An 8,094-nucleotide genomic window follows, 5' to 3' on the forward strand; every position below is an offset into this window, starting at 1 on the left:
TCCCCGGATCTGCAAGAGGGGCTGCAGTGCACGCCTTTTTTGAAGAAGGGTTTTGCTTCTTTTCCTCACTTCATCCCTTCCATTCTCTTCTTTCGACACATGCATGGTAAGAGAGACTCAGTTTTCTCCCAAAGATCAACAACATATTGCAAAGTTACCCTTTTTTGCAAGCGGCGTGCACTTGGTATCGCAGAGAGCTTTGTGGTCAGCGCCAGAACAACCCAAACTGAATGTTCTCTTTGCTCTCAAGCTCCACCTGGGAGGCAGCACCTCTGGGTAGCAGCCCAGGTTAGTTGCACCTCGTTGGAGCCCACTGTGCCAACTAATGAACCGTTGTCACTAATGCCCTGTGAGTTTCTTACTAACATTGCCTAGCGCAAAAGGGAAAACTGAAATGATTTGTCTAAGCATATGACAAGCGAGGACCATGGGCATGAGGATGAGAAAGGCTATTTTTTTTTTAAACAATTCTTTTTTTTTTTTTTTAAGATTTATTTATTTATTTATTTGACAGAGAGAAATCACAAGTAGATGGAGAAGCAGGCAGAGAGAGGGGGGGAAGCAGGCTCCCTGCTGAGCAGAGAGCCGGATGCGGGACTCGATCCCAGGACCCTGAGATCATGACCTGAGCCACCCAGGCGCCCCGAGAAAGGCTATTAATTGATCAAATCAGGTCTTTTTCAAGAGTTTGGGTGATTATTTTCTTCCCATTTTTTTTCTTTATTCCCCTTCTTTATGATAGATAATGCTTTTGTAAACACCATGTTAAGTATTTTAAATGAAAGAATTTTAAAAATATTTATTAAAGGTCTAAAAGTTGTAAGAGATGTCAGGTTCATAATATAATTTGATTTTCTGGAATGTTTTCTCCGCCTTCTACCCGAAAGAGCATCAGACAGTTGTACCACCAACCTAAGGGGGAAACCCCCTCTAGGATACTTCAGGGTTCAACTAGCCTCTGCTTCAGTTTTTTTCCAGTGGAAGAGGAATCAAACCTCACCAAACATTCATTGCTCTTAGGGGCATCTTTATTTGCTACACTTTCTTTCATAGAACTTGTTTATTTCTTTAGTAAAATATAGAGGATTTGAGAGTCATTTGCTTAGATTTTAATAATAAAGATGACCATATAAGATAATTATATATATATATATATATATATATATATATATATATATGGTTTTATTTATTTATTTGTCAGAGAGAAAGTGAGCACAAGGAGGGGGAGCAGCAGGCAGAGGGAGAGGGAGAAGCAGGCTCCCTTCTGAGGAAGAAGCCTGATGCCAAGACCCTGATGTCATGACCTGAGCAGACGCTCAACCGACTGAGCCACCCAAGGCATTCCATAAGATTCCATAAGATGATTATATATCATGTGTTGGATTTTTTTTTAAAGATTTTATTTATTTATTTGTCAGAGAGAGAGCGAGCGAGAGCGAGCACAGGCAGATACAGTGGAAGGCAGAGTCAGAGAGAGAATCAGGCTCCCTGCGGGGCAAGGAGCCCGATGTGGGACTCGATCCCAGGATGTTGGGATCATGACCTGAGCCGAAGGCAGCTGCTTAACCAGCTGAGCCACCCAGGCGTCCCGGATTTTTTTTCTTTTTAATCTAGAAACAATATTCAATGTGGTTTGGCTTTTAAATTATATCAGCAAAACTGTGAAGTAGTAACAGCATTACATTACATTACATTTTACATTAAAACTGAAAGCATCAGGGTTCTGTATTCAGTGTATGTGTTCCAGGTCTTCCAGGAGCCTTGTTCTGAGACCCATTTGGAAACCTCTAGTTACCATCTCTCCTAGAATTGGGTTCAGACAATACAGGCGGTAAAAGTCTTTTGGGATGGTTTTAGAATTTCATGTTCTTTATTTTAACCAGAAAAAAAAAATTAGGTTAAATCATTTAATTTCTCTTTCCTTGCTATAACCATTGGCATAAAGTTATCTCTTACCTGTCATTCAACTCAACCTTCACCATATGAAACGAGGTTTCTTCTCTGAAAAATATTTATGTGGATTCTACTATTTAATATAAAGAAGAAGGAAGGAAAATCCAAGATTATTTGACTATTGCCCTTCCACTAGGACCATGAGGATATGCCCTTTAGTTTTATGCACTTAATGCAATTTTTTTTTGCAAATTTATATGTAGTTTGTGTGGTCCTATTGATTTAGTCTTTATATAGCCCAGTTAGCTTCTTCCTCTGCCATTGTTACAGATTATGCCAGTAAGCCATCTCTCAAATTCTACTATCTTGCAAATGTAAATGTTGGTTACAAGAGCAAGGTGGTATCCGGATCAGCACAAATTAATCACAACCACTGAGAAACATCTGCTTTATTGATGGTACTTCAACAGCATCACCTTTCCACATACATCAGGAATTATGACTTTATGATAAAGTTGCTCTTGTTGCTAGAGGGAATCAAGTGCAAGTATTAATAGATTGGATTAAAAGACAAGACTAATTCCTAGTCCTAGTCCTGACATTGAACTTGGAAGTATCTGGTGAACTCTGTATTTGCCCATGTAAAGATTGTTATTGAAAACTTAGCTGAGAGATAGAGAGGAGTTATGGTATTATAACTATCATTTCAGATTTTTAGCCAACGGATATTTTTTGGGTACTGTTTAAAAATTTAGAGATTTTTTTTTTAAACCTTAATTTCACTTAAAAAAAATCTTTACTTTAAAGATTTTATTTATTTAACAGGGAGAGGGAGACTGTGAGAGAGGGAACACAAGCAGGGGCAGAGGGAGAGGGAGAAAGAAGCTCCTCACAGAGCAGAAAGCTTGATGTGGGGCTCAAACCCAAGACCCTGGGATCATGATCTGACCCAAAGGCAGATTTTTAACTGACTGAGCCACACAAGTGCCCCCTTAATTTTACTTTTACCTTGGCTTAAGATATCTATTTTTTTTTAATTGTATTTATTTATTTGTCAGCGAGAGAGAACACAAGCAGGCTAAGTGGCAGGCAGAGCCAGAGAGAGAACCAGGCTCCCTGCTGAGCAAGAAGCTGGATGCAGGACTCCATCCCAGAACCCTGGGATCATGACCTGAGCCAAAGGCAGTGGCTTAAGCGACTGAGCCATCCAGGTGCCTCTAAGATACCTTTTTCCCCAAGACTTCTGTCATTCCAACCTCCAGCAGTTTAATGAGTCCTTTATTGATATTGATAGTATATAGTGTAGTATAGGGTAGGAGCCTGAATCATCCCTCTCTACCACCACCATCCATGGGGCCCCATGAATAAATTGAAGCCCTACTCCACAGGACACTGAGAATGAATCCACCCTCCACTTGGGGAACCATCATTCTAGTACAGTATATTCAATATACATACATAATGGATTATATTTTATTGATTTTAAATATTCTTATATAGATGAGATGAAGTGTGAGGAAAAACTTTATGAAATTTTGAGAGCTGGGGCGCCTGGGTGGCTCAGTGGGTTAAAGCCTCTGCCTTCGGCTCGGGTCGTGATCCCAGGGTCCTGGGATCGACCCCCACATCGGACTCTCTGCCCAGCGGGGAGCCTGCTTCCTCCTCTCTATAACTGCTTCTCTGTCTACTTGTTATCTCTGTCTGTCAAATAAATAAATAAAATCTTTAAAAAAAAATAAATATTTTGAGAGCTAAAAATGTACTGTGTAAGAGACTGCTATACTGTATTTTCAAAATTCCTTCCCTTGCTAAGGAGGGTTTATTATTTGAGGTCCAGAATGATATTCTGGAAAGGATATGAACTGTGGATCTAATAGTCCTAGGGTTAAGTGCTGGCTCTGTCATTTCCTAAATATGATTTTCATCAAAGTTACTTAGTCTGTGTGAATCTCAGTTTCCTTATCTATAAAATGGGGTTCATAATTTGAAGATTTACTATGATAATGTTTGGAGTGCTCAAAAATGGTGACTATTTCTACTTTACAGTTTTGCTGATTTTATAGCGGTCATATTTTCATGAGGCTACCTTTATTTTTTTCCTTTGATGTCATATACCAATAGTTGTCACATTTCATATTTAAAAATGAAGTTGCTGATACCACTGTCCCTTCCATCTGTTTGAGCGAGGTATCATTTTTGTGTTCTCACAACTTAACAAATGTGAAACAATTTACTCTGTAGTGCCACTTGGTAAATCACTTTTTCACTTTCAGGGTATTTTTCAGTCTTGTGGATGAGAGGTCTTGACAATAGTCATTAAAGATATGATAGCACTTTCACAAGAACAAGGACATGTGCCTTATGTCTTTGCTGAGCTCTGGTCTAGGTGGACTAATTTTAACATTTTTCTAGATCTGCTGTAAAATTTCACTAGGAGAAGTCACTATCTGCCTAGATTGGATCTGATCAGGCAAACACCTAATTTTGAGCTTGCAAACATCACCTCAGTTATCCTATCTGGTTAATGGGAGGATGTGATGTCATATAATTAAAGGAAAATGTGATAGAAATCAAATTGATTGGGGTTTGCTGCCTGGTGATTTAGTCAAATTATGATAATCATTTGATACATATGTCTATTTAGCTTATTCAAATTAAACAAATCAACACAAAAAGTATGAGAAAGAGAGAGAAAGAGAGAATGAAAAACCACTGAAATGCGAAGCTGCCTTTAATTCTTTCCAGGGATTATGGGACACAGAGAAATGTGTAAGAATGGTGTGAAGTTGCTGTTTCCAGTTAGTCTCATTTCCTTTATGTATTTTTTTAAAACTTTTTACAGATTTGAATTTATTCGTTTGAGAGAGAGAGAGGGGCAGAGAGAGCACAAGCATGGGGAGATAAAGAAGCAGACTCCCTGCTGAGGTAGGAGCTAGACGTGGGACTCGATCCCGGGACCCAGAGATCACGACCTGAGCCGAAAGCAGATCCTTAACCCATCTGAGGGTGCCCTTTTTAAAATTTTATTGAAAGATGTTATTTATTTATTTGACAGAGAGAGAAAGAGCACAGTCAGGGGGAGTGGCAGGCAGAGGGAAAGGGAGAAGCAGCCTCTAGGGATCATGGCCTGAACTAGAGGCAGACACTCAACTGACTAAGCCACCCAGGTGCCCCTCCCTTTAGTATTTTTTTTTTTTTAAGATCTTATTTATTTCTTTGCCAGAGAGAGATCACAAGTAGGCAGAGAGGCAGGGGGAAGCAGGCTCCCTGCTGAGCAGAGAGCCCGATGCAGGGCTCGATCCCAGGACTCTGGGATCATGACCTGAGCTGAAGGCAGAGGCTTTAACCCACTGAGCCACCCAGGGACCCCTCCCTTTAGTATTTTATAATGTGAGCATCTTGCTACAGAAAATGGGATAGGATCTCAGTGTCTAAATATACTTTCCTTATATTTTTGTACAATATAGTCCCTAAATACAAGCTAGTTATTACATCTGGAGTTCAGCCAAGAAGACATCAACCTCTTCTAACAATGGAGGAAAAGCTATTAGATCAATGGAAGATGGTATGCTTGTATACAGTTAAGGGCAACTTGAAGGGATTTTGTGACTAATTTTTCTTATATTTGATTTTTTACTTGACATGTTACTTTATAATCTAACTCCAGCACAAAACGCAATTTCCATCATAATATCTGCCTTACCAGGGTTGTTCTGGGAATCAAATGAGATAATATATGTTAAAGCGCTCTGCAAAATTCAGTGCTATAAATTGTAAAATGTTTCTATATTCTGGACCAGGACTTGACCAGCCATTTAAATGTTTTTATTCTGTGTTTTCACACAGAAAGTGAATTGTGGCTGTGTACAGAACAGCAGTCACTGCGATAATAATGATAGAAGCTAAGAAGATTGATTAATTGACTACTTCTGACATGCCAGGAAATGTGTTTAGCACTTTACATGGATTATTTAAATTAGATATTGTTTTGGGTAGAATTTGTCCCCTTAGATTTTTATACTCCAGGCCCTCCTAAGGGTACCTCAGTTTCAGATATTGTATATACTTTCTGGGAAACCTCCAAATTACTCATGTGTGTGTAGCCAGTATTTTTTCTTCTGATACAGCTGGATTTTTAAAAGATTTATTTATTTATTTATTTATTTATTTATTTATTTGAGAGAGGGCGGGGGGAAAGAGTAGGAGGAGGAGCACAGGGAGCAGGACAAGCAGACTCCTTGCTGAGCATGGAGACCAACTTGGGGCTCAGTCCTACTACCTCAAGATCATAACCTGAGCCAAAATCAAGAGTCGACGCTCAACCAACTGAGCCACCTAGGTGCCCCTGATACAGCTAAATTTAATAGCTAAGAAGGGCTAGGTGAGAAAATACTTATTTCCTACTATTTAGAATGGGAGGAATTTTCATCTGAGGACATGTGAACTTTTACCTCTTTTTCTTTCTTAAGATTTTATTTATTTTTTAGAGAGAGAGTCCACATGAGTAGGAGCAGGAAGAAGGGCAGAGGGAGAGGGAGAGAATCTCAAGGAAACTCCAAGCTGAACATGGAGCCTGAGGCAGGACTTGATTTCACAACCAGGAGATCATGACCTGAGCCAAAATCAAGAGTTTGACGCCTAACAGACTGAGCCACCCAGGCACCAGAAAACTTTACCTCTTATTCACTCCTCTCCTGAGGGAGGGAGGAGGACTTATCTGATTAATGAGTTTAGAAGAAGAGCTGAGCATTTGTGGATCAGCCACTCTTAACACATTTTGGGTTGCCTGCTCTCAGAGAGGACACATTCAGGTTTTCAGCTTCTGTCATACCATGACCGTAGCAAAATACGTTCTTTGTGATTGAGGCCTGCAGCTGTTTGGTGCCGCCAATGACTAGGTAAATCTAACTAGTTCAGCAACTGTTAGCAAGTTCACTTGGTTGCACATCACTTAATTTAGATTTCATTAGAATTAAAACTAATATTTCTTGTCTCTGACAAGAAGGTTCTAAATTAGGTGGGGGAAGAGAAAGGTTATGAATGAACTACTTAAAACTCTAACAAGAGGGGCACCCGGGTGGCTCAGTCATTGAGTGTCTGCCATTGGCTCTGCTCATGATCCCGGAGTTCTGGGATCAAGCCCTGCATCAGGTTCCCTGCTCCGTGGGAAGCCTACTTTTCCCTCTCCCACTCCCCTGCTTGTGTTCCCTCTCTTGCTGTGTCTCTCTCTGTCAAATAAATAAATAAGATCTTTAAAACAACAACAACAACAATTGGGGCACCTGGGTGGCTCAGTGGTTTAAGCCGCTGCCTTCGGCTCAGGTCATGATCCCAGGGTCCTGGGATCGAGCCCCACATTGGGCTCTCTGCTCGTTGGGGAGCCTGCTTCCTCCTCTCTCTCTGCCTGCTTCCCTGCCTACTTGTGATCTCTGTCTGTCAAATAAATAAATAAAATCTTTAAAAAAAACAAACAAACAACAAAAACAACAACAACAAAAAACCTCTAAGAAGAGACCATATAAGGGAGTGGTTAAGAGCACAGGTATGAAAATAAATTTACCTAATTTCAAATTTGGGCTCCATCACTTTTCAGCTGTGTTACCTTATGCAGGTTACTTAAATTCTCTATGCCTTAGTTACCTTATCTGTAAAATGGGGACAATAATAGAACTTACCCTCATAGTAAGATTAAATGAATTAATACATGTAAAATGCTTTCAACAGTCCTCAGTATATCAGCATTCAATAAATGTTAGCTTTTCTTATTATTATATTAACACTAACAGCCAAAGGATACAATCTTAATATTTGCACAAATAATTCACTTTCAGCTTTTAACTTGCCTTCTTCAAAAATATTGATTCACTGATTATCAGCACAGGGCCCTTCTACTGCTTCATTCTCTGTGCTAACTATGGTAATTTACTCTTTTTCCTCCCCCTTGCCACAGTCCATAGAAATGAGTCTCACAGTGACATCTCTTAGGGATACTTTTAGACTTCTTTGCTGTCTTCAAGCTAGTCCACTCTGCTTGCCCTTATTTCAGAGCCCCAATGGCACCTTACTTATCCTATACAATTTCACAATTAGATGTATGTAATCATATGTAATGGGATGCTGAACAGGACAGAATTTTTTTAAAAGAAAAGCACCTGAGCGTCTCTTCTTAGGGTACGACTGTGTTACAGTAATATTTGGGGA

This window comes from Mustela lutreola, chromosome 10 (assembly GCF_030435805.1).
Source record: "Mustela lutreola isolate mMusLut2 chromosome 10, mMusLut2.pri, whole genome shotgun sequence".
Lineage (NCBI taxonomy): Eukaryota > Metazoa > Chordata > Mammalia > Carnivora > Mustelidae > Mustela > Mustela lutreola.